The sequence below is a fragment of the Aotus nancymaae genome, unplaced genomic scaffold (assembly GCF_030222135.1).
Source record: "Aotus nancymaae isolate 86718 unplaced genomic scaffold, 86718_ANA_hifiasm-v0.15.2.pri h1tg000036l, whole genome shotgun sequence".
Classification (NCBI taxonomy): domain Eukaryota; kingdom Metazoa; phylum Chordata; class Mammalia; order Primates; family Aotidae; genus Aotus; species Aotus nancymaae.
The window spans coordinates 4,975,636-5,000,964 of record NW_026988450.1 but is presented as its reverse complement, the minus strand read 5'-3'; the positions used below and the strand labels follow the sequence as shown (position 1 = coordinate 5,000,964).

Sequence of the window (25,329 nt, the reverse complement as noted above, 5' to 3'; positions counted from 1 at the left end):
CTAGACAAAGGGGTTAATTTTGTCCCTCTGGGAACATTACAAAATGTCCAGAGGCATTTCTGATTGTCATAACTGGGTTGTTATCGGCATCTAGGGGGCAGAAGTCAAGGAGATCCAACATCCTAAATGTACAGGACAGCCCCTTATATAAAAGAATTAACTGGCCCCAAATGCCAGTAGTCACAAGACTGAAAAACTCTGTAGCCTATTGCTAGACATTTTTTGAGACAGGGTCTCAACCTGTTGCCCAGACTGGAATGCAGTGGTGCAATCTCAGTTCACTGCAACCTCTGCCTTCCAGGCTCAAGCAACCTTCCCATCTCAGCCTCCCAAGTAGCTGGAACTACAGGCGTATGCCACCACACGCCTGGCTAATTTTTTTATTTTTATTTTTGGTAGAGATGGGGTTTTGCCACATTGCCTAGGCAGGTCTAGAACTCCTGAGCTCAGGGCTATCCGCCTGCCTTGCCCTCTTAAAGTGCTAGGCACTGTGAGCCACCTTGCCCAGCCAACCTTTTTTTTTTTTTAACCCCTGCAGGACTGACACCAAATTAAGAGGTAGCATAGGATATCCAGGATATAGCCTGTACAATTGGATTACCTGGGTTCAAATCCTGGCCCTGACAGTTACTAACTGAAGAACACTAACTAGAAGGAAGTACATTGAATTAGTAACTTAACCTCTCCATGCCTTATTTCCCCATCTGTAAAATTGGAGAGCGTTTACGGAAACTGCAAAGGGCTGTTAAGACAACTAAATAGGTTGATAAATGTAAAACCCACGTCTGGCATCTAAGATACACCCATAAGTGTTTCATGAGTTCAGTTAGGTCATACTTTTTAAGAAATAAATTTATTTATAAACTTCACTATTGAGGTATATAATTGAAATAGGAAGACACTGACAGAAAAATCAGGAACAGAGAATCTCAAGGTTTGGGGCCTAAGTCATTGAATCTACTGTCGCTGAAACCATTAGATGGTAGTAAAAACAAATTAGTGTGTAAGACTAGCAAGGGGAAAAAAGAATAGAAGACAGCAGAGTACATCAGAAGCAGCAAGTACTTTTTCCTGTATGTGTATATCAGGTCACAATGTGGAACTGTATTTCTTTTTTTTTCTTTTTCTTTTCTTTATTTTTGAGACGGAGTTTTGTTCTTGTTACCCAGGCTGGAGTGCAATGATGCGACATCGGCTCACCGTAACCTCCGCCTCCTGGGTTCAGGCAATTCTCCTGACTCAGCCTCCTGAGTAGCTGGGATTACAGGCATGTGCCACCATGCCCAGCTAATTTTTTGTATTTTTAGTAGAGACGGGGTTTCACCATGTTGACCAGGATGGTCTCAATCTCTTGACCTCGTGATCCACCCGCCTCGGCCTCCCAAAGTGCTGGGATTACAGGCGTGAGCCACCGCGCCCAGCCCGGAACTGTATTTCTTAATGTGGGTCACAGTAAAAGAAAGTCACCACCTGAAGTCCACCTAGCACTTGACATTTGAATCAGTTCTGTATCTGTGTCTACATGACTGATTAATTTCTGCCCTAAGGCATTTTATAAACAGTGCCAGCTCTATTTTTGGACATTTTGCTAGGCAGCTCTTCAAAATAATGAAAGACAAGAACCTAATAAAATATGATGCGAAAAGATATCTCTTTCAATCTGAAAAATGACTACAGATGTTTTGTCTTAATCTATTGGTTTAAATGTTCGAGGAAATTAAGCATTCTAGAAGTGTTTTTTGACTGTGTTGCTGCAGCATTGGAAACAGTGTTGCTCATGAGCTCATCAAATTCATCACTAGCTTTGAAGATGGTCATTCCTAAGTTAGCCATCATCATTATTACTAATAATATGTGTGAGTACCCACGGAGTAGCTGAAGAGGGCAGCTTTCAGGTCTGTAAATAGTACTGAAAACATTAACTTAATAATCATAGTGCCAGCAGCCTCTAAATAGTACATAATCATATATACCAAATTAGTTACAATCTTAAAAACAAAGTCCAAAACAGTACATCTTTTTAACCCTTTTAAAAATGAACAATAACTGTGACTCATACTTTGAATAAAGCCAAATTATGTGAATTATGGTTGCTGGTTGTTTGAATATCACCTAATAGAAAATTAGGGTAATGACACTAAGTTGTTTGAGAAATATTTAATACATATGCTGAATGCCTCAGGCAGAGATGACAAAATTAAGATGTGTACCATAATCTTCCCAATATACTGAATGTACTTTGGTAAATAATTAGTATCATATAAACTTGTTACTGCAAGTATTATTATTATTTGAGATGGAGTCTCACTCTGTTGCCCAGGCTGGAGTGCAGGGGCACGATCTTGGCTCACAGCAACCGCTGTACTCACGTTCAATCGATGCTTCCACCTTAGCCTCCTGAGTAGCTGGGACTACAGGCCAGCGCCACCATGCCTGCTAATTTTTGTATTTTAGTAGAGGTGGGGTTTCACCATGTTGGCTAGGCTCGTCTCGAACTCCTGAGCTCAAGCAATCCACCCACCTCAGCCTCCCAAAGTGCTGGGATTACGTGACTGATTAATTTCTGCCTTACTTGTTTTGAATGGTCCCCCGTATGAGCCTTTGAGATATTTAATGCCAGGAATTTTCCACAGTAACTTTCTAGTCAACCATCAATATAAATATTTTGCAGAATTTATTATATACAGCAAATCTTGTATTAATTGCTGACTGTGCCAAGCTCTCCATAAAGTTCCAGGAATTTAAAAATTAATAATGCATAGTTCTTAATCTTAAAAGTTTGACAAATTAAGTGGGGAGAGAAAAATTTACAGTTGTGTGATATGGAGAAAGGTTAGTAGAAGGGTGGAGACTCCAGAAGTTAGAAGCTGTTAACATCCAAACTGTGTGTGTGTGTGTGTGTGTGTGTGTGTTTTTTTTTTTAGATGGAGTTTTGTTCTTGTTGCCCAGGCTGGAGTGCAGTGGCGATCTTGGCTCACTGCAACCTCTGCCTCCCAGGTTCAAGCGATTCTCCTGTCTCAGCCTTCTAAGTAACTGGTATTACAGGCACATGCCACCACGCATAGCTAATTTTGTATTTTTAGTAGAGATGGGGTTTCATCATACTGGTCAGGCTGGTCTCAATCTCCTGACCTCAGGTGATCTGCCTGCTTCAGCCCCCCAAAGTGCTGGGATTACAGGCGAGAGCCACTGCGCCCGACTTCCAAGCTGTGTTTTAAGAGATGACTTTGAATGGTGAACAAGAACACTCCTGGATGAGGAAACTCATATAGAACACATATAAAGGGGAGAAAAGTGCTGGGAGATACAGCTGCAGAGATGGCTTGGTACCTATTCATGGAGAGACTTTCATGCTAGGTTAAGAAGTTTAAATTTTGTCTAGCATAGAAAACAAAATGAATGAAGGTTGTTAGGCAGGGAAGAGAGGTGATTAGACTGGCCTTGGCTGGAGTAAATAATGGAGACTGGTAGGAGGTCAATTCAGGTATAAAGTGAGGGCCTGAACAAGTTGTGGGGTACTGTCTAATGTTTATCGAGTGCATACCACTGTAAACCTGGTATTGGGGAAACAGTACATCTTTTAAAAGAGCTTACAGTCAGCAAGCTAGATGACACTGAAAGATACAATGTGAGAATCTAAAGAAATTACAAGCATGTGGCCAGGTGCTGTGGCTCACCCCTGTAATCCCAGCACTTTGGGGGAGGCTGAGGTGGGTGGATCACTTGAGGTCAGGAGTTTGAGACCAACTTGGCCAACATAGTGAAACTCCATCTACTAAAAGTACAAAAAGGAGCTGGGAGTGGTGGCGAGTGCCTGTAATCCCAGGTACTAGGGAGGCTGAGACAGAGAATCGCTGGAACCTGGGAGGGGGAGGCTGCAGTGAGCAGAGATCCTGTCACTGCACTCCAGCCTGGGTAACAGAGCGAGACTCTGTCTCAAAACAAACAAAGAAACAAACAAGTGTGTTAGGGAAGGAGTCCCAGAGAAAGTGATATTGAAGTGTAGAACTGAAGGAAAAATGGGATTGTAAGAGCTGAACTGATTCGAAATACTTAAGAGTGTTTACTGTGCATCCTGTATAATCCCTCCATACTCCTAAAGAAAACCACTTTCTTTTGTCCTCACTGTAATCTACTAAAGCATTTAAAATAGTTAATAATTTAAAAAACAATAATATGTTGAGGCCAGGATTAGGTTTCTCTCCCCTGTTCTCCCACAGCACCTTACCTTTGCATCATTTGCACACTATTATAATTACTTGAAAATTACTTGGAAGAGGTCCAAAGAATGCACAGACATTTAGGAGCGCCAGGAAGGAAACAGCACAAAATGGAAGGAGGAGTATAAAAGTTAAGTAATTTAAAATGGCAAATGCTTTAAAAAGTTCAAATAAAATTTCAGTACTGTAATTTACTGTAATTTGGACGTCCTTGTTAATGATCTGTTTGCAGTTTACGTAAGAAACACACAGTAGGCCAAAAATGAGATTGAACTGAGGACTTCCTGTCAGAAAATTTGATTGAGAAGTGATGCTACAGAATTTTGTTGCTTCTTTTTTTTTTTTTTAATTAAGGTAAGGAGAATAGAGGGTGTCTAATAGGCTTGGTAGGAAGCAAAGTAACTTGTCAAGGCTTATTACCACGGATACATGTATTAGTAACTTGTAACAGTATTTCCTCCAGATATTTGCATATATATAGATGGCGGGGGGAGACCCCATAAGTACCGAGGCAGGAGTCAGAAGCCTCAGCCTATTCCCATATAAGTAATGAAGAAAATAACTAGAGATATAACCATCGTAGTTATTCATAGGTGATCTTAGTTCTCTTACTAATGCCTCTCAGATCGGGAAGTGTGAACCTGGGTGACATTGTGAAAGGAATGACCCTAAAGCAAGACGCTTTAAGCCCTCTGTCTTGTCCTTGCAAGGGCTGCTGGAGGTGCCTTGGCTATGCAGCAGCTCCAGTGCTGGGAAAGCACCCGCTGTTTAGCAAGCTGTGGAAGGAGATGTCAGAAATGTCTCCTTCCCCGGAGGAGTTAGGAGAAAAGTCCGCTCCTCCAAGCTCTTGCGGTAGGCCTGACAGCTGTCAAGTAGGCCCACAGACATCAGGGGCTTAATTGTCTCTATGTGATGCTGTGCTTCAGTGGTCATGTTCCATGTCCACTCTCAAGTTCCGCTTCTGCACCTGGTTCTATTTTCTAAGAAGAGATAATCAGTAAAAGTAATATACATCTTAATGTCTTTGTTCTTTCTTGACAAGTATGGAAAAGTTCTGACGCATTATGCTCCTTACCACATCTTGGCTACCAAAAAGTCTTGGGCCTCTACCTATGTGACACGTGATGTACTTGACCCTATCACTGACTACCAATGCCACGCCCTACCTACCTTGCCCCCAGCTTTGTACTCAATAAAAGAGTGTGCGGACACTTGGGGCCACTGCTGGACTTCACACTTTGGTTGGCAGTGGACTGCTGGGCCCACACTCTCTTTCCCTATCTGTGTGTCTTGTGTCTTTTATTTCAACAGTTTTTCTTCTCCACAGCCGCAGAGAGGGGCTCAAAGGACCCTGTAGGGCTGGACCCTACATATAATAGAATTAATGTTAGTACATTTTCACTTATCCCTAGGAAAGAATTACTGATGCATACAAACTCTTAACGTTTACATTGGATGTGTAAACCTTCAAGGTATGAATCGGTTGTTTCTGGTAATTTATTGCAACCTATGATTAAGACAGAAGGTTAGGACTGAATTAATTCATTTCCCAAAGAAAAAAGTCAGAGAATATATTTACCAGATTATCACTGGCATATTTCAGCATTTTTTTTTTTTTTAAAGACAGGGCAACACTCTTGCCCAGGCTAGGAGTGCAGTGGTGCCATGATGGTTCACTGCAGCCTTCAGCTTCTGGGCTCAACTGATCCACCCATGTCAGCTTTCTGAGTAACTGGGACTACACGCGTGTGCCACCATGCCCAGCTAATTTTTGTATATTTTGTAGAGAAGGGGTTTCACCACGTTGCCCTGGCTAGTCTCCAACTTCTGGGCTCAAGCAATCCTCCTGCCTTGGCCTCCCAAAGTGCTGGGATTACGGGTGCGAGCTGTTGCACCCAGCTCTAGCAAAGTTTTTACATTCTAAATTGGGTTATATTTGAATAATGAATGTCACTAATAAGAGGAAGTGCTCGTACCAATATGTTCTTTACAGGCCTTATACTGCTATTTTTTTCTTTTTCTTTTCATTCTTGGTCATATTGCTGTTTTTCTTAGCCAATTTTCTGGCCAAACTCCTCCTCACCACTTATCTTCTTTGTGCTGATTACTATACTGTGCTACTAAGTTAGGCTCTTTTGTCTTGCCAGTTCACATCTTTCCCTAAGGCATAATAACCATTTACTGCTTAATTTTCACTTTTCTGCTCTATCTTGCTGGAGCGGTGTAATAAAATTCTAGCTTAACAAACACAATAAGTAAAATGGCTTGCCAAAGATTATAAAGATCAACCAGATTTGTTTGGGGTATGTAGCAGCACAAATTTAAAAGTAAATAAATACAAGCAGCCCATCTCAATCATAACGTTCAGATACTGGTCAGTGTGACTGAAAACTAAAATTGTTCATGTTAACCAATGTTTTTCAGTTTCCACCTAACATTGCAGTTCAGTTTGGTGCCCTCTTGTGCCTCTCATTTTTACAAACACAACTCAGAAGTCCTGATAACTTTAGAGAAGGCACCTCTAAGATTTTACTCATACCAGATATTACTGGATATAACAGGTATTATTCTACGTGTAACATCTGCTTATCACATTTTAATATTCAAGCCTTGTGGCTTCAAGTTATTGCCTGTGACTGATCATCTTCACAAATCCAAGAGTCCCCTGAAACTGTCTCCCAACCATTAGGGTACCCATGCTAATCGCTAACTCACTAGACCCACTACAAGATTCAATAGTTGTAAAGCTGAAAACGTGGTTGTGGTGTTTACATTTTCATTCCGATCGGCCTAGCCTTCACTCTTTTCTCTCTTGGATGTTTTCTTGCCTTACCTGGTCTGAGAAAAATTGTGCCGCCCCACCCTTGCAGAGTTAACTGGGGGACGCTTGCCAGCTGCATGCAGTCCCGGCGGTCAGGGTACGCAGGAACGCCTGGGTCAGGCGCAGGTACGTTATCCTGTTACAGACCTTGGCCTAGCCCGCAGGTTGCACCGGGACAGGAGATGACACCAGACCCTCGATTGGCTCCGCTCCTCCGCGACAGGCTGAGGGGGACAAGCCCTCTTTCACCTGGGACCGATCCAACATTTGGCGGGTCGGCCTTTGTCCGGGCCTACTCGCTGTCGCAAAGGTCAAACTCACCTTGGGAAAGTCCGCGCTGGGACGGCAGCTAGCACCACAACAGGCTGCCCGGGCGGAGTCTCCCAGGGTCAGGCCAGGACAGCCAACTTGCCCGGCCGGCCGAGATCCGGAGGCGGGGCCGCCCCCTTCCCGGCAGTCTGCCGACTTCCGGACCTGCGCAGACGCTTCTCTGCGCCTCCAGGCGCGCCCCTCCCCCGGCCGGCCGTTTCCCGGCATGCGCCGCGGAGGAAGAGACGGAGTCGACAATAACAAACCCAGCTGCGGCGGTGTCCGCGGCCCTGCCGAGCCCTCGGCGTTGCTTCAGGGTCCCGCATTTGCCTGGGCCCCTCGGCTCTGACAGGCCGCGGCCCTCTGTCTCCCGGCCCCAGACCCAGAGCCGAGGGGCCTGCCTGCGTCCTTCTCCGCCCCGACCCCTCCCTCTTGCCTAGAGTTCGGGGCCGCGGCGGGCAGGCGCCCGGGACGCCGGCGGTTGTGTCGGTTGGCGGTGCCGAATGGGAGGTTGGTAGCCGCCGCCGACGACTAGGCGGCGGCGGAAGATGGTGCCGGGGGTCGCTGGCTCTGCTGCTGCTGCCGGCGAAGGAGGAGGCGCTGCCGGGTAAGTGTCGCCACCGCCCGCGTCCCCTTCCCCCATCTGGCACAGCGGTCGTGCGGCGGGCCCTGGAACGGTGGTCCGGGGGCGCGGGGTCCAGCGTCCCGGCCAGCCCGAGACCAGCCCACGCGCAGGTGTGTGCACCTGAGGGCCCCGGCAGGTGTTGCCCACTGGCCGCCTGCCCGGCGCTACGGCCCCTGTGGAGACAAAAGCGGTTCGAGTCGATGCTCCACCAGGCTGCGGGAAGTGTGGATCGGGCTTGCTTGCTGCGGGGCTGCCTGCGACTGCCTCGGCCTGAGCCTTGGGTTCCATCCCTCTGCGCTGCGGGTCAGCACCCAGCCTAGTTGCGGGAGTGGCCGAGGGCGAGGGACGTCCGAACCCACCGAGACGCCTCCTGACTTGTGCTCATCGCTGCCAGGGATCAGCCCTTAAAGCTGTGTTAGGCTCGAGGAACGGGAGAGAGGAGTTTGGTCGAGTCCGAACGAAGCGCACCGAGTGGGAGGAACGGAGAGATGATGTCTTTGTCCCGACCCCGAAGTGCGAGGATCGGTATAAAGTTACTCTTAGGAATGACTCAGCCTGCTCCCGCCCCTTGGATAGATTTGAGATGGGTGTGCACGCGGATTTCACAGCTTCCTTGGTAGAAACAAAAATACATTAACCAACAGTAGAAATGGCAGCTTCTGAGTGGAATATATAGTTTCTTCCACCGCCTGGTGGATGTGCTGTGTTTACTGTTTATGGTTTCGTAATCTAGTCTTTTCCGTCGTGACTCTTTAAAGTGTGGTCATACCTTGAAGTAGTGTAGACCTGGGTGCCAAGGAAGACTCATGTGCTCACTATTGATAGAGAGTCACGTTACTATGAGACATTCAGCCAGATGGGAATGTTCTCAAGTCTGCTGCAAACATTTAAAATGTACCTATTTGCTAACCATTTTATTGTATAGTTTCTTAAGTTTTGTGTGTTGGTTGGGCTTGTGTGATTTATACGTAGATTTGGACAGTTAGCTATTTAGGAAGAGACTTTTAAATAGACTTAATTGTGTGTTTAATCAAGAATGTTATTACATTTTGATAAACGATAAAAAGAGGGCCCATCCACTTCTGATCAGATACAACTGTGAGAAACAAAGGGACTACTGAGGGAGGTGGTTGATTTTGATTTTTGGATTATTGGATTTATAAGCAGACCATTGATAGGAATGTGAAAATATTTTTGCTTTTTGTATTTGTTGTAACAAAATATGGCCCTAATGAACATATTTTTTCACTAACATTCTTGTCATGTCTTTTAGTGTTTGCGATTGTGTTCAAAAACTGAATAAAGTTTTATGTCAGGGGTGCTTTAGGCACATAATGCTTATGTTGAGAAATCTCTGTTGCTGGAAAGTGGATGTTGACGTAGTTTATGTTCTTAAAGTAATTTTATTTAGTCTATTCTGAACCTTTTATGGTAATCAAGACATGATTATTTATGTGCCTAATCCTATATGTTTGTTATTGGACGACTGGGAAGACAATGAAAGCGGTACTTTTGTCCCTGAAAAAGGTTTTTTTTTTGACCCTTCCTGCCAGACACAAAATCAGGATGCATGGCAGATTGACTTTTTAGCAAATCAAGTTCATCAAGGCAGAGGACACAAGACTTTGTTTTTGAAATTTAGAACCAAAATTTTGATTATGTTAGCCTGAGAAAAGTTTTTAGATTCTAATTTTGAGATTAACTTAAAAATTTTAATCATACATTCAGGAAATATTTGAGCACCCCTATGTTTTACTTTGCAGATGCATATGTCTGATGAATCTTTTTAAAAGAATGGCTGATAAGATTTTCTCATTCAGGTAATGGTATTTTCTAACTCCAGTTACGCTTTTCTTTTGTAGTAATACCGGCCCAAGACACTCAGATGAAAATCTAGCAATTCCTTTCAACACACTTCCACGATTTTTTGTTTTATATCTTTACCACTGTGAGGTTTTTGAACTAGTTACATGAGAAACATAAAAATGTTTAAGTAATTGTTCTTGCTTTATAAGAGAAAGAAAATTGGAGTTCTCTATACATTTGTGATGTAAGTATTATTGGAAATTGGTATGAAGGGATTGAGCTTTTATTTTTTATTTATTTATTTTTTTTGAGATGGAATTTTGTTCTCATTGCCTAGGTTGAAGTGCAATGGCACCATCTCGGCTCACTGCAACCTCCTGAGTTCAAGCTATTCTCCTGCCTCAACCTCCCGAATAGCTGGGATTACTTGCATGCGTCACCACGCCTGGCTAATTTTTTTTTTTTCTGTATTTTTAGTAGAGACAGGGTTTCTCCATGTTGATCATGCTGATCTCGAACTCCCAACCTCAGGTGATCCGCCCTCCTCAGCATCCCAAAGTGCTGGAATTAGAGGCGTGAGCCACCTCACCGGACCAGAATTTGAGCTTTTATAAGGTGTAGGATGTTATTTTGGTAAGAAAAAGCATGACGTGACTTGGAGAAGTCACTTCACCTCTTTAAAAGTATTTTAGCCACCTCATAGAGTTTCGATGAGTATTTATTGTGTACCTACTCTGTGGCAGGCACTGCTGTAGATGTGCTTGGGATTCAGGAGTGAACAAACCAAAGAAACATTTCTATCTTCAATTTAAAAAAATGAAGTAAGAGAGTAATAATTGCTAAGGAGAAAAACACAGCAGAGAAGGGAGGGTATGAAGTGTCAGGGTTGTGGGTATGAAACTTTAGATAAGGTGGCCAGGGAAGTCCTCACTGATTGACTTTTTTGTTTTGTTTTGTTTTTGAGGTGGAGTCTCACTCTTTCACCCAGGCTGGAGTGCAGTGGCCTTATCTCGGCTCCCTGCAAACTCTGCCTCCCTAGTTCAAGCAATTCTTCTGCCTCAGCCTCCCGAGTTGCTGGGATTACAGGTGCCTGTCACCACACCCAGCTAATTTTTGTGATTATAGTAGAGACAGGGTTTGCCATATTGGCCTGGCTGGTCTTGAAATCATGACCTCAGGTGATCCTGCCTTGACCTCCCAAAGCCCAGCCACCGATTGACTTTTGAATAAAAGGCCCAAGAGAAGTAAGGCGGCTAAGTGTGTGAGTCTTTGAAAGGAATTTGTGGCTGAAGAAACAGTAAATGGGAAGGCTCTGATATACATGGCATATACAAAGAAAAATGAAGTTACTGAGGCTGGACTAGTTTGAGAGAGGGGATAGTAGTGGAAGGTGGCGTGGCGGGGAGGGCTCTACATATCCAGGTTTGGAAATCATAGTAAGGAAACTAATGTACTCTGACCTAGCATGTACAAAGGCCTACAGGTGAATTCCAGTAAACCCAGCATGACTGGAAAGCAGTTGAAGCCAGATTCACTTCATTTATTTCTAAAATGCTAATCGAACCCTGTAGCGTACTCTTAGCGTCAGCAATGCAACAATGAACGAGAGAGACATATATATGTATATATATTTATAGGAAATAGGGAACTACTGGAAATTTTAATGGAGGTAAATGACAAATGCGTATTACTTTGAGGATGTAGAATAGATGAAAGGCTAGCCAACTAGATTGTATAGTGCTAGGTTAATGAGTTTTTACTTAACTCGCATAGATAAAGGGACGTAAAGATTACTTGTCTCTGGTTCTTTAATTATTAGGGACCAAATCAGCTTAATTTGTCTGCAGACTGTTCCCTCATTGTTTAGGTCCCTGACAGGATGGCATTTCTTTCCATCCCTCTGTGAAATTCCAGTTCTGTTGAGTTACTTTTTGTAAGTGCAGTACTTGAGTGCCTCCAAGGACCCTCTTTCCTTGGTTAATTTGTTTCAGCTTTCATAGCTGTTTAGTGAGTTCTCTGAGGATTGTGGAGTAACAATTTTTTCCACCCTTGATTGTGTTCTTTTGATTCTTGTATTTTATTGGCTTATAATTTTGCTAGGAGATGAAAATAATTGTGATCTATTTCCTTTTTTGGTCACTGAATTGAGACTGTCCACATCATTTTTTCCTTCACGTTCCACACTTAATAATTGTTCAGTAACTGTGCAGCATACCTGTTGGAATATTAATGAATTCACTACTATATTATTAATATTATAGTAATATAATGGCTTTTAGTAATTGTTTTACTGCAAATGCCAGATTTGGGCAGGCTGCTTTAATATTGCTGTATGTTTATAGATAGTCTCGCTTTAATAGAATGAACCTAATTCTACATTTTCTTTTTTCCCCCATCTTCTCTGTCTTATTCCATATTTGCCCTATAGGTAATTTTGGTTTTATTTTACTCTTAGTTTCTGTTATAAAATGAAACATGCAACTAGAAAATTTTCACTAAAATCATGCATTTTATATTATAGTTTTTATAAATGGCAGGGTCACCAAAATGTGTAATGCATTTACATGTATTTTATGCAGTTCAAGCAAAGTCCACAGTAGTATGTAGGGTGTTACTTCATTTTTACAAAACCATATTGCCTGAATATACACATACACTTCCTGTATACCTAGGGAAAAAACCTGAAGGATGTACTCCGAAGTATTTTTCATTTTTGTTTTAAAAGTATTCCTGTTCTGCTATTTTTACCTTGTTTGCTGACTTTGGGCACTACCTTTCTAAATACTGTCTTCATTCTTTTGGTGAAGTTGCTTGTCTAGTTGTAGGCAAGGCATATATTTAGGAGATCTGAACTTTTATGAAAAGATTTTTCTTTTAGGGGAATGTGAGGAAAATGCCTGACCTACTCATCTTTCATTCTTTTTATTTCTTTTTCTTGGCAGAGAAAGGGTAGGACCAGATTAGAATACATCTGATTTAGGGAGGCTGATGCACAGTTTTCAGTCCCTGGGCAGCAGTCTTCCTAAATCAGTTGTATTCTAATCTGACCAACCTAGACACTCCGTTTGTGGAGGACATTATCTCCATTGATGCAGTAGCCAGTGACCCCTCGAGGGAGAATTGCTAAGAATTGCAGTTTACAGCAGTAGAGATCAGACAAAATTATTTCCAATCATGTTTTCTCTCTGAAGCTTTTAGTGCACTTTAGGGTTATCTAAATCTCGTGTTCTATCCAACTGGAAAGCATCTTGAAGATACTTGTATTCCAAGCGCCTAGCACAATGTCTGGCTTATGTTAGATGCCCCCAAAATATTGAATAAATAATGAATGTGTCCAGTTTTTAAGGTCAGAGATTGTCATTGGGGTTTCCTCGTTTTGCCTTCTCGTATAAGGAAGCTAATTCTAAGTTTTTTGTTTGCTTGTTTATTTGTTTTTTGCAGAGTCTTACTTTTTGCCCAGGCAGGAGTGCAGTGGAGTGATCTAGGCCTCACTTTTATACAAAGAAACAGATGACAGAGCCTGCTGAACTGTTGATTTGTGCCCTGCTATAGGCAGCAGTAAGGTGCTAGGGAAAAAATTTGAGGGAAGCAGCCTGACTACCTTGGTCTAACTGGTAGGGAGTATTTAGGAAGGATTGAAGCAAGATAGAGATTTTAAGGCTAAGAGAAGAAGTTGTAGGCTCCTAAGTAAGGGTTATGTCGTTGGAAAATGAGGGGTTGGATTAGAAAGAAAAAAAATGGGTAGGATTTGGACAGAAATAACTGAAGGTTGGTCCATTGTCACTTGGAGAGTTTGTTAAAAAAAAAAGAAAAGAAAAATAAGTGAAGTTTGGGGTAGTAGTGATAGTTTTATTGACAATGAAGACATTAGGGAATAGATTTAAAGGATAGGCACTGAATTTAAATTTAAACATGTTGAGTTTGAGGTAACATTAGGATTTCCAGTTGGGAATATGTAGCATCAGTTACTGCTACATCAGAGATCTGGATTAGTTAATAACAGTAACTGATGTTTGTATTTCACCTTGTGGTTTGCATAACTTCCATATATGTATAGTATTTGTTAGATCCTGACAACAGCTCTGAGAGACAGGTACTTTTTCTTTTTGTAATCAAATGAAAAAACTTGTTAGGTGAAGTCAATCTGGGTCACATAGGGCCAGGACTTGAATGTTAAGTCTTTTGATTCCAAATCTCATGTTCTTTTCACAGTTCTATTCTCCCTCTTATGTCTACATAATGATAACAATTGGGGCGTAGTGGCTCATGCTTGTATTCCCAGAACTTTGGGAGACCGAGACAGATCACTGAGGTCAAGAGTTCCAGACCAGCCTGGCCAACATGGCGAAACCCTGTCTCTACTAAAAATACAAAAAAAAAAAAAAACTTATCTGGGCATGGTGGTGGGTGTCTGTCATCCCAGCTACTCAGGAAACTGAGGAGGGGGAATCACTTGAACCTGGGAGGTGGAGGCTGCAGTGAGCTGAAGGCCGCACTGAGCCAAGATTGTGATTTCAGTCCCAAAACTATTGGGATTGAAAGCAGGTGGAATCTTTGTTTTACTCTATTGGTGGGACTAGCTCTTCTGGGGCAACAAATTCAAGTTCTTTATTTCTTTGTAATGTATAGGGTAACATCTTTTTTTTTTTTTTTTTAAATGGATATAAGCGCTTTTCCCCTCTAATTATATATGAGATTTTTAAAAGAACTGGGAGAAAGTACTAGTTTGCCACCCAGAGATAGCCAGTGTTAAAAAGATTGATATTAAATTTTCCAGACTTTTAAGTGCTTGAATATGCATGTGTCCTTCTCTGCATTAGTTATAAAAATAAAATCCACAGACAGAATTGCATGATATATATTCTTAATGTTCAATATGTATAGATCTAAACAAACATTTTAAATGTCTAAAATTTGTCACCTTACAGAGTTGCGTTATAATTTATTACTGTTTTAGAGACAGGGTCCTGCTGGGTCACCCAGACTGGAGTGCAGTGACGCCATCTTAGCTCACTGTAGCCTCTAGTTTCCAGGCTCTAAAGCAAGCCATATCCTCCTGCCTCAACATTCTAAGTAGCTAGGACTACAGGCATAATTTATTTAACCAATTTCCATTGATAGTTTTTCAATTTATCATTTTTAACAGTAATGGTGTAATAAAAATCACTGCATATATATATACCTTTGTACACTTGTCTCATTCTTTGCTTCCAGTACATTCCCAGAAGTTGAATTGCTGGTTCGTACATTTTAAATTTTGGTAGATCGTGCTAGATTAAATTTCCTCAAAAGTTGTACCAGTTTATATTTTTGTTGGAAATGTGCCAGTGGACCCACTGTTAATCTTGTCAACACTTAGCACTCATTATAATCATTATTAGTAATCTGAAGGGTTAAAAGTGGTTCCTTGTTGATGTTTTAGTTCCCATTAGTGAATATGTACCTCCAGATATTTTTCTTCATGCTATGTATAGCCATTTGTCATACCATTGCTTGAAAAGTTGATCCCTTCTCCCCAATTTGAAATCTTACCATTATTGTATAGATGTGCGTATGTATGTATGTATATATACAGATCAATATGGACCTGTTCGGTTTCATGCATTGTGTTTATTAATGTACCATGATTCCTACTAACTTTAACTACCATGTGGGTTATGTGTATGTTTGACATGTTTTGACAATTGCTCTCTCCTATGACATCTTAATATATATGGTAGGCAGTTTATGGTAATTCTTAGTGGGCAGAAGCTAAAGATGGTGTTTAAGCAGAGGGTCAAATAATAATTTAGGAAAATCTTGTGTCAGTTGTTGAGTTACTAACCTGTTACTTTTAACTTAGAATTGGCTTGTGTTAACTTGTATAATATTACGTATGGTTTCGTTTTATAAAAGTTAAGAAAGGACTTTATGTAAAATAAGCATCAAGTCAAATTTTAGGAAGTCATGACTATTTGGTGAAAAGTAATACTTATGTACTAGGCTTATGTTTATATAAGGCTTATAAAGTTACTTTATAATTCCTTGAATAGCAATTGATTTCTATGCTTGTACCTTACTTAACAATTACATGCAATAACTTTTGTTTTAGATCATACAGATTCAACCCACTTACAGGCTTTAATGGATTTTACGTAAGTTAGGGGGACATGTACATAATAAGCATTCCCAAAGGTGCAAGTTAATAAAGAATTAGCTCCTTTTAATGATTGTTTTCTTAAAAGAAATTATTGATTTATTAAGTTTATCCTCTTAAGTTTTGCTAATGTGATCAGTGAGGGTAAACTGTTGGTTTCTGTTTGGGACTTGATTTTATATATCCTTTCATGTTAGTTTTTTTTTTTTTTTTTTAATGTCACCTTTGTGTGAATTCTTGTCCATTTCTTCTCAGCCTAACTTTTGCGTACCTCTCTTCACACTAGTATTATTGAACTTTTTGGAAGGCGGATAATGTGCTTTTTATTACTTTTTGGCACTGGCACACAATAAGTTTCTTAGTATTTGTTCAATATGTTAGACCCATGTTTAATGTATGATTTCACTGTTTATAGAAGATTGGAAGAATAATTCCATGTACCCCTTTATGTTTTCAGATGAGGAAACTGAGATTCAGAGAAATCACAGGAGTAAAGATGTGAAACTAAGACTAAAAACCAGATCTCTTATTTCTGCCCAAGTATTTTTATTTCAGGATAACCAAATAGGTACTTGGTTACTAATGTCCATTTTTGCTGAATGTTTTTAACAATTGTGACATACCAAGGAGAGAATTGAGATTCATGGGATCATCTTATTTTGATAGCATATAGGAATATATAACATAAAGTATACATTCTTGTGAATAAATAGAGATGGTGTTTCTGTGGATTCCCTTTGAGCAACTTTCTGATTTCACAGTTTTGGTTGTCAGAGTTCTTACCCATGGTTTTGACCTCAAACATTTATTGACTGTTTACTGTCTCTAGGTAGTATGTTAGGTACTGAGGTATAATATGGCGTGACCAATTTTTTTTAGCCATTTACAATACAGCTTGGGCAATGTAAGTTATTTGGTAAGTGCCAAAAAATTGTAGCAGGGCATTTATTTATGTTCTGAATGCCAACACTTATTTGAATAGTTTGAATTTGAAGAATGAGCCGTCAGTACTTCAGCAACAAGACCATTGACAGCCAGTACATTGAGGAAGACTTTATGACACAATATTTGTGAGTTATTGGTTATAAAATGGAAGCTGTGAAATGACCTGAGTAGAGGCATGAACATCGATTTATTCATTCACTGCATATCAGGAGATCAGCCTAAATGGTATGGAACTTCATGTAGTGAGCCAAATAAAGGAAATAGTGGACTGTCAGTCTAAGGAAATTACACGTGAGTAGAAGTTATAAAGCATTTTTAGTTTAGGGAGAAGTAAAAACATTAAAAGAGAATCTAAGATTGTTTAGTTGGTGGTGTCCTCTGAGATGGAATCTGCAACTAGAAGGTGTCAGAGCCCGACATACGGTAGGAAGCTCTGAATTAGATAGCTTAATAGGAATCAAGTGGAAGAGAGGATACACATACTTAGTAACGGTTTATGTGGAACCAAGGAGTACTGATTCATATATGATATTAAAACATTAAACCAAGTTGATTACCTTTTTTTAAAAAAATATAAGATACTGGGAATACATCAGCTAGTAAACTGGGGATAATTAGCTATCTGCATGTAATCTCTCTGTTACTAAGTTACTATTTGGACTCTGCTTTGTCATTTGCATAGAGTACTGCTGGTAGAACCCAAGGACTAAATTTGCTTATGAAACCCTGTTTATTCAACAGATGCTTTTGAGTGCTATGTGTTATGTCACAAAGTTACTTACTGTCCCTAGATAATATTTTCGTAATATTTATGGTGATTTTTTTTCTACAACAGCTATATGAGATAGGTATGATAAACATCCTCGTTTACAGATTAGACAATGGAAATTTAGACAGACATGTACCGATGAGGAAAGTTTTTTTTTTATTGTTTTATCTACATTTCTTTTCACGTCAATAAAGCCATGCAGCTCATGGATTTTCTGGAAGAGATGCATTCAATAGAATTTTATAGCTTAGATTACACAAAATTGGTCTTTATATGGGTCATATGATATTTCTTTTAATAAGAGAATTTAAAACATTAGCATGAATAAATATATTTTATTCATCCTGGTACCCATACAGAGTATTTAATTTTATAAACCATACATTTCAATTAAAATCTGACAAGCTTTTATTTTGCTTTCACAAAAATCTGTATTTCCATTCCCTTACTGTGTCCAATCTGTGAAAGAAAAAAAAAAAAAAACTAAAAACTTGAATCGTTCAGGTTGCAAACAAATTGTGTAATTATTACATGACCACATACAGAGTAATAATCCAGGGTTGAAATAACAGCTCAAAATAGAAATAGATTTTTTGGTTGGGCATGGTGGCTCACGCCTATAATCCCACCACTTTGGGAGACCAAGGTGGGTGGATCACCTAAGGTCAAGAGTTCGATACCAGTCTGGCCAACATGACGAAAACTCCATCTGTACTGAAAATACAAAAGTTAGCCGGGTGTGGTGGCAGATGGCTGTAATTCCAGCTACTGGGGAGGCTGAGGCAGGTAAAATTGCTTGAACCTAGGAGGCGGAATTGCAGTGAGCTGAGATGGCCCCACTGCTCTCCAACCTGGGCAACAGAGTAAGACTCTGTCTCAGAAAGTGATTTTTTTTTTTTTTTTTCAAAGAAGACTTTAGTGGTATAGGAGCCAAGGTAAAGAGATTTAAGTGATAGAAAAGTAACGATCTGGCTAAGCATAGTGGCTCACACCTCTAATCCCAGCACTCTGGGAAGCCATGATGGGAGGATCACTTGTGGGCTGAAATTCATGACCAGCCTGGGCAACATAGAGAGACCCCGTCTCTTAAAGAAAAAGTAAAGAAGAAAAGGAAGTGATGATCCTCGTGAGCCAAAGTAGGGCAATATCCTCATGTTTTGACTGGATCAGAGTGCTCTCAGGCAAAGGAGTAATTGAACTTTGTTTTCCATTTACTGTTGTATAGATCTGGTCCTTCGGCTGGGCATGGTGGCTCATGCCTGTAATCCCAACACTTTGGGAGGCCGAGGCGGGTGGATTACCTGAGGTCAGGAGTTTGAGACCAGCCTGGCCAACATGGTGAGATCCCGTCTCTACTAAAAATACAAAAAATTAGCCGGGCATGGTGGTGGGTGCCTGTAATCCCAGCTACTCGGGAGGCTGAGGCAGGAGAATCCCTTGAACCCGGAAGGCAGAGGTTGCAGTGAGCCGAAATCACGCCATTGCACTCCAGCCTGGGCAACAAGAGCAAAACTGTCAAAAAAAATCTGGTCCTTCACACATTATTACATACATAAGGTTATACAGCTCTTTGAGAAAGAGACCAGTTTTGTCTGTTTCTTTAAACAACTGGCTTGAGAGTCCAACTTATACAATTTACCTTGTAGAATCTTTAGTAGTTAGCCACTTTCGGATGTTAGCCTGGATCAGCCTCCCTCTTGATGCAGTGATAGGTCCAGGGAAATTCAACTCAAGTAAAGATTTCACTTTTCATTCCTGTGGTGATTTTTGTTAAATATTAAGATTGAGAGTGTAGTCTGAGAATAAGAAAACCTTGAATATCCTTTATATTGGTTAGATGTTGGTGCAAAATAGAAGTTTGATTTGTATGTTTTTGTGTATATGTATTTACTTATAGGAAACTGTAATTTTCATTATTGGCAATTGTTTCTGTATTCCCTTTATTTAGTAAAGCATATTTAATGTTTATGCCTTGCAGTGGATATAGGGCAGTTACTTTGTGTATTAGACATTGTTCGTATGTTCTGCTCATGTTAATGTATTGGCTGCAGGTAAGATATACCAAGGACCAATAAGATATGTTTAGTCCAGACTTAATTAAGAACATGTTGCTGATTTTCTTTCTTTTCTTTGTGTTTTTTTTAAAAGATAGAATCTTGCTTTGTTGCCTAGGCTGGAGTGCTGTAGCACAGTCTCTGCTCACTGCAGCCTCAACTTCCCAGGTTCAAGTCATCCTCCTGCCTCAGCTGCCCAAGTAGCTGGGACTACAGGTGCACGTCACCACACCTGGATAATTTTTGTATATTTATAGAGATGGTGTCTCACCATGTTGCCCAGGTTGGTCTGGAACTCTTGAGCTCAAGCAATCCACTTGCTTTGGCGTCCCAAGGTGCTGCCACTGCACCTTGCCTGTTGCTGATTTTCTTTGAGACATAATGAGAAAGAAAATTTGTTAGCTCTGAAATTTTCTTTTCACCACAGTGAAAGACTGCCTTCAGAGTGTTTCAGTTACCTCTTCCCATCAATATGAGAAAAGATGAGTGTGGGGAATAGGTAGAGGGAAATAATTAAAGTTTTTTGTTTCACATGAATTATGGGAGGGGATTATATAGGTAATTTATAGCATGCACATAGCTCTTGTATAGGCACTGTGCCAGTAGGTAGGTATTAGAGTAGACATGGTTCTTTATAGTAGCCTTTTATACAAAGGACTTGCTTTGGTGAAACAGCTCCTCTTGAATTGTTCAGACATTGTTATTCTGTTGTGTGGGTGTGGAAACTCTGGAATTGTTCTATAAGATTTCGTGTGTGTGTGTGTGTGTGTGTGTGTGTGTGTGTGTGTATGTATTTTTTTGGATATGGAGTTTTGCTCTTGTTGCCTGGGTTGGAGTGCAATGGCACCGTCTTGGCTCACTGCAGCCTCCCAAGTTCAAGTGATTCTCTGCCTCAGCCTCCCAAGTAGATGGGATTACAGCCATGTGCCACCACACCCAGCTAATTTTGTATTTTGTTTTTTCACTAGAGACAGGTTTTGCACCATGTTAGTCAAGCTGGTCTCAAACTTTTGACCTCAAGTGATCCACCTGTCTTTGCTTTACAAAGTGCTGGGATTACAGGCGTGAGCCACTGCACCTGGCTGTGTTTTTCTAATTCTTATGGAAATTAAAAACACAGAAAGATAGGCAATAGAAGAATGAGCTCTATGTACCCATCATTTGGATTCAGTCATTATCACCTTATGGCCAAGCTTGTTCCAGCTATACCTCCATCTGCTTCTCATTCTCTTGTTACTTTAGGCCTGTAAATTTTGAAGAACACATATCCCCTACAATAGCCCTTCGAGGAAGATGTTATCTCTACTTTTAAGATAAGGAAACTGAACATTAGGATAAATTTCTTTTCTAAAATCACCCAGCTTGTAAGTGGCAGAATAAGAATTTTAACCAGTTAAGTTCTTACTCTGCAGTCAGTTGTTTTTCCTTCTGTTTAGGTTAAATTGTAACCAAGGAGAGTGGTGTATTCTGACGGCAGCTACATGTTTTACTGGATTATTATTAATTCTAGTACCAACAGACATTTGTTGTTAATTGTTTTGGGTTAGGGTTAGCTTAGAGTTAGATTTTTTTTCTTCTTTCCTCTGAATTCTTTTTGCCCATTTAAAAAATCATATTGCAGGCCGGGTGCAGTGGCTTATGCCTATAATCCCAGAACTTTGGGAGGCCGAGGCAGATGGATCACCTGAGGTCAGGAATTCCAGACCAGCTTAGCCAACATGGCGAAACTGTCTTTACTAAAAATACAAAATAAAAAAAAAAGCTGGGCATGGTGGCAGGCACCTGTAGTCCCATCTACTCAGGAGGCTGAGGCAGGAGAATCGCTTCAATTTGGGAAGGGGAGGTGGCGGTCAGCCGAGATCGCAACACTGCACTCCAGCCTGGGTGACAGAGTGAGACTATCTCAAAAAAAAAAAAAAAATCTGTATGTACCTATGCAACAATCTTGCATGTTCTTCACATGTATCCCAAAACCTAAAATGCAATAAAATATATATTTTTAAAAATATATTGTATATGCTGTTTTTTAAATACTGTAAGCCTTATTAAACATTGTTCTTTAATATGTTATTTTAAAATTTTTATTCAAGACCACCCTGGGCAACATGGAGAAACCCCATCTCTACAAAAAATTAGCTGGGCATGGTGGTGCATACCTATAGTCCCAGTTATTTGGGAGGTTTAGGTGGGAGAATCACTTGAACCAGGGAGGTTGAAATTGCTGTGAGCTGTGATCCCGTCACTATACTCTAGCCTAGGTGACAAGATAAGATCCTGTCTCAAAAAATATATTAATTAATTAATTAATTTTTATTTTTATTCATAACGTTTTAAATCCTGTCTTACAATATGAATACTGAAAGAATGAGTAGACAATTATTTATTACCACTAAAAGTAGGAAAGTGTCTTGTATGCTTTAGCTATATTTCAAATTTTTTCCCTAAAATTGATTTTCATGGTACAGTTATTGAGTTAAGGAAAACATGATTTTATAAAACTTTTGCTTACCTACCTCCACAAACACCAGTTGCTTTCCAGAAACATCATAATTATTTGAAGTACATTCCCACTTGTAATGTGAATGTTGAATGTGATTAAAATAATACTTTTTCTGTGTTTTATTATGGAAATTTGCAAACACATACAAAAGTAAGGAAAATGTTATAGTGAACCTAATTTAGCCATCTCATTTACTTTAATAAGTAGCAACATTTTGCCAGTCTCACCTTTCTACTGTCTAACTAATTCTGTTCTTTCCAGCCTGCCTTCCTTCGCTTATTTTTTTGCTGGACTAATTTAAAGCAAGACTCAGGCATCATTTTACACACTAATTTTTCAGAATTCATTTTTTGTAACTATAATGCTATTATAATCCAAACAAAAGTAATCGTAATTTTTTCATGTAATCTGATACCCTGTCCGTATTTAGATTTGCACATTTATCCCCAGAATGCCTTTCTACAGTTGTTTTGAATCAGGATCCAGGATCCAAACAAGTTCACATATGGCATTTGTTTAGTTTGTCTCTTCCATCTTTTTTATTTCATAAAAGTCTTCTCTCTTTTTTTGAAATCATTTATTTGTTGAAGAAACAAAGTCATTGTTTTGTGGAATGCTAATTCTGAATTTGCTGATTAATCATAATGTTTTCTTTATACTCCATATTTCCTATAAACTGGAAACCGTAGGTAGAGATGCTTGATTAAATTCAGGTTTAATTTTTCAGAGGTGGGCTGGGGTGGCAAGAAGACTTTATAGTTGGCTGTGTCCAGTTGAATCACTGTTAGTTGGAATTTTTCCATATAAATGGACTGAAAACTTTTGTTTTGAGATGGTCTCTATCTGTTGCTCAGGCTGGCGTGCAGTGATATGATATTGGCTCACTGCATCTTCCATCCCCCAGGCTCAGACGATCCTCCCACCTCAGCCCGCTAAGTAGCTGGGAGTACAGATGTGCACCACCATGCCCAGCTAATTTTTGTATATTTTGTAGAGATAGGGTTTTGCCATGTTACCCAAGTTGGTCTTGAACTCCTGAGCTCAAGTGTTCTGCCTGCCTTGGCCTCCCAAAGTGCTGGGGTTATAGGCGTGAGCCACCGAGCCCAGTTGTCCAAAATACATTTCATATAGGAAAGACAGTGCTTAATTTCTTTGCTTTTTCAGTTTTTATGATGGATTCTGTCTTAGCTCACTGAGGTCTTCTGTTTTTGTTTTTTTTGAGTATCATTATGCAACATGAATTTTTATGGGTTTTTGCCATTCAGTTATTTGTAATCATTCTTTAGATGTTTAGACTGTCCTATCATAGCCAGTAGAAGCCATTTAAAGTTGTGTCCTTGCCTTTTTGACCTAATCTCTTTAGTCTTTGATAGCTGTCTTGCTTTATGGCATATTAAGATGTTCCAGGCTTATGTGAGTGAAAGATTTTCTTCTTTAGACATTTAGCATTTGCCACTTCTCCAAAGGTTCTTTTTAGAAACCATCGTATGGGTGTGCAATGAGTTTAGCTAACTCTAGAGTTAGAAGGAACAGTCTGACAAAGCTGCCCTCATTTCAGATACTAGCTGCAAGTTTGGTGGTACCCAGGACCCACCCTCACTTCAAAGCAGCTGACTGTAAACAGAGCTTCTGGCCATCATTGCTGGTAGAGTCATAGACAGTATTACCTTCTCTTGGCTACAATGTGTGACAATATACATACTAAGGAAGTTCACTTGAATCTTTGGTATCCAGAGTTTTTATTGGGGCTTGATCCTTTGCTGTCTACGTGACTGACCATTAGCCTCTAGCCCTTCCTGAAGGTCAGACCAATGTCTTTAGTCAGTAGTTCCTCTAGGGATCAGAACTGAACTGATACATGTGTCCCAAAGCCCCCATCATAAATCATGTTGTTACACTAATGTGGCTAAAGCCCTGAGGCAAATAAAGACAGTTCTGACTGGCAGGAAGTTACAAGGGCCTAGAGATCACCTCCCAGTAGCCAAGGGCAAAGGCCAGACCTTTTTTTGGTTAATGTTAATTCTTCACTGCCTGTTGTGCTATGGGTGCTTTGGCTCTAGGGTTGTCAATGCCTTTTTTTCAGTGGAGCTATGGAATATTTGTTTTATGGAAAGATAAATTCTTGTTTATACTAGTATTTCCAAAGTACTTTTTACTTCTTTATACATTTTATCTCTCTTGTCTTGGATTGAAAACTTTGGAATCTTAGGTTGGAAATCTTGCTTGCTTGGTAGGTGAAAAATACTGTCGTCTTTTTAGATTTGTATTTTTTTGATGACTGGAGAGGCCTCAAATATTTTCCACATTAGATAACCTACTCCCACCCTTTGCCTGTTTATTGTGAGTCTTTGTGGTTTTCTTATTAATTCGTAGGAACTTTAATAAAATCCTAATTAGTGATCCTTAGTCACTTGTTATTGTCACTCTTGCCCGTAATCCCATCTTTGGATATTGGAATTAAATGATAGGGGCAGATATGGAGAACAACTTCTGTTTGGTTTTTTACCTTTTCCCCTCCTGCTAAGTTAGAAAACCAGTCATTCTGTGATCAGTCCTGGGTCTATCATCTGTTAGAAAGAAAACTGGGAAATTGGGCCTGTTTCCTAGCAGGACTTCTTTGTATTGTCGCTGTCACTTCCATATGATGGAAGTGCCACTTACCAGGGCTTCAGTCCTTCACTAGTAGATGCCTGGTAGTAACTGAGGTATGTTCAGCTCTCATTGAAGTGGCTGTTCTTGCTTAAGCTTTAGAGGAAGAGGCACACACTTTCTCTCTCAAGGTCCAGAGAGTTAAGTATTTTATTTTAGGCTTTGCTCTCCAAGAAACAGAATTGAGGCCATGATGTGTAGCTGTTTATGTAATAAAAGATAAAACTCCTGCTTGGTCCCATTTGTCTGGGATGAGCCATCCAGGATGGTGGGCATGCTTTGTGCCCAGTTGGCATCAGCTTGAGACTTCTGTGGATCCAAGGGGACTACCCAAGGGGGGATGAGTCTAGAAGTAGAGGCCAACACCATTTTACTTTCTGCTCAGAGAACAGATCCTGAATCACCCTTCTCTTCTTCCTGAAAGGAGACCACGTGACCTGTTGATCTACTCTAGAGCTAAGATTGTACTCCTCACTGCCCTGCAGTTGCCAACAG

General features: G+C 40.4%; 1 protein-coding gene across 3 annotated transcripts in view; it reads left to right on the top strand.

Annotated features, from left to right (window-relative positions):
• The first annotated feature begins 7,597 nt into the window (after positions 1 to 7,597).
• RB1CC1 (RB1 inducible coiled-coil 1) overlaps positions 7,598 to 25,329 on the top strand; it is a 99,792-nt gene continuing 82,060 nt past the window's right edge. For 2 of the 3 annotated variants that reach the window (XM_012442916.3, XM_012442914.2), the window contains exon 1: positions 7,598 to 7,957. The gene's annotated coding sequence lies outside the window, so the exon portion shown is untranslated. Of the gene's footprint in view, positions 7,958 to 9,738; positions 9,796 to 25,329 lie in introns of all 3 variants that reach the window. The other variant, XM_064384179.1, reaches the window with a different exon arrangement.